The sequence below is a fragment of the Morone saxatilis genome, unplaced genomic scaffold, assembly GCF_004916995.1.
Source record: "Morone saxatilis isolate NCDOM2014 unplaced genomic scaffold, NCSU_SB_2.0 Contig7, whole genome shotgun sequence".
NCBI classification, from domain to species: Eukaryota; Metazoa; Chordata; class Actinopteri; family Moronidae; genus Morone; species Morone saxatilis.
Window position 1 is genome coordinate 11,305,289 of NW_023340246.1, and position 2,564 is coordinate 11,307,852.

Sequence of the window (2,564 nt, forward strand, 5' to 3'; positions counted from 1 at the left end):
ACAACTTGGCGGAGTACCTTGTCCGCCTCAACCGCACAACAACGGCATTGTCAACCACAGAGATAGCTGAGATTGTGCGGTTGTATTCCGGTCTACATGCCATGGACAAGTGCCCTTCCAAATACACTCTGAAATGCAAGAAGAAGACCTTGCCAGGGCCGTGGAGAGCTTTCAGGAAACGTAGTGGCTCTGCACCTGATCAACAAGCAGCTGAAAGGTGACCTGACCTATAGTGGATGCACAAATTACTTAATTCAAATGTATCATAATTATATATAATATAATATAATATTGATCATATTGTCTTTTTCCCCCACAGAGGAAAAAGGGTCAGCCTGGCCATGACCCATGGCCAGGCTGCCCAGAGACCTGATACCAACAGGATTTCAGAGTGTGTTTCCCTCAGGCTTTTAAAAGAGTATCAACAAGCCAGAAATCGGCCAAAAGACAGCAAGGGCAAAACCTCTCCTGTCCACGAGAGGCCACGAGAAATGTAAATATGTTATTATTTTAACATAGTTACATTCGACCGGGGAAGATTTCATTTAGCTACAATACAACCTTTGCTATAGTGCTCGTCTGAAATGGTAAACATCTTGTATTTTCCCAGGTTGCATAAAAGACAGAACAGGACTGACCGGGACTCATTGCTGCAAGGAGTACAGCTTCCCCAGAAGGTCTCTGATGCTAAGGATTACCTGCTAAAAGCAAGAGAGCTTCCTTCTGCAGCCAAGGAATATGGTCATGCAGTAATGGAGTTCCAGGAGCCAGAAAACCGGGAAGGCGAAGCAGTGATACGTCTGCGCCACAGCGTCAGAACTGGCTCAGCACTGTCTTCTTGGGTCATATGCATGGCCTGGTTCTTCTGCCCCCTCCTCATACCAGCAGGGTCCTCTGCCACCGGCCCCATCTCCTGTCCACTTGAATGGCCGCAGAAAATGGAGAAAGGAAAAGTCCGCACTTGAAGACCAGGAGCGTGTGGCAAGAGGTGAGCCTCCAAAAAAGCGGCATTGCAAAGAGGACTACCGTTATCAGTGTAAAATATGTGGTCATTCCAAAAACAAAATCACCGGCCACACACAGGTGAAAGGAAAGTGGTACTGTCCTGCATCTGGACAGACCATCACAGAATGTAAAGAAACTCTTGAAAAGCAGTAAAAGTTGTCTTTTAAGAATAGGAATTAGGTAAATTACTAGTTTTTAGTTAACTGATTATTAGTGTGTTTGTTTCTGAATGTGAAGTGTACCTTTTTATATTGTTGATTTTTTATAAACTAATATATTAAAAATGTGTTCAGTGAAAACAAGTTTGTGGATTTTAAACGTAAACGTAAAGCACAGGGGAGAAACTATAGTGGGCTACTGTCGATATATGGTGGTTCAACATGGTGGACTGTAGATAAAAATGTTTCATTCTGAGTTCACAAAAAACAACATGTCTTATTTTCAGATGATTATACACTAATAAAAACATTCCTATAAATATTATAGTTAATTTCTGCTAATACTGTAGATCCTCCTAAATGTTCTGAACTTTTAAATATTGCATGCATATGCATATACACTTGATAAATATTGGCATGCGGTGTATTGGGTATATGCATACTGTGTGTTTTTGAAATCCATGCTTTTAAAAACATCAGCACCTCTGTTTGCCTTACTGTTATTGTGACTTCTTGTTAGCTCTGTATATTTTGTTCAGCTCAAATCACAACAAACAGCACAAGTTTTGTGAAGGCAATGCTGGAATGATCTTCCAGAAACAATAATAATACTCGTCTGCAAAAAAAGTATATTTCCCACATTAAAATCCTCATAAAAAGGTTTCCTATATGTTCATATAAAATTACAAACTCTATGAAAATTTAATAAATAATGAAATAATTTCCAAAGTTTTCCTGTTGGACACAAGATGTCTCCTACTTTACTGTAAAGTCCATTCTCAGTGTATGAGCACTGAGTTTTTACATCACACTGTAGAAGTTATAAACTGGACCAGGACTGACACACAAACTATTTGTGATGTTTGGCTCCACCTGCAGGACACGATGAGGAGTGTTGAGTGTGGTTGATGTAGTTGCAGGTGTCCTCCAGAGGAGCCTGTTTCTGGAGAAGGGCCTTGCCGGCCAGGGCGGGAACTTTTTATCTTGGTGGGTGGCCGAGTCGGGGTGTCCGCACTAATTCGGTTATCTGATATGTGTTCCGTGGGGGGCCCGGTGACCACGCAGGTGTGCTAGAGGAGGGGTCTGGCAGCCGGCCAAGGTGCGGGAAACGGAGCAGGTCAAGATAGCCCCGGCCGCTCGAGTATGTGTTTGATCGGCGCTGTCGATATAGGACGCGTGGTAGGTGCAGCCTGAGTAATACAGGGGACCCAGGATCTTTTTAAGCTCACCTAATAAACTGCTCTCACTACACCACACACTTCATCACATTACATCCTGTAGCACCAGCTCTGCAGGCTGTCATCAGTCGCGTCTTGCAGTCTTCTCTGATTTCACCAATCAAACACCTTCACGAAAGCGTGAGCTGCTCTGCTCGTCCTATGCTAAGCCGCGCCATGCCCT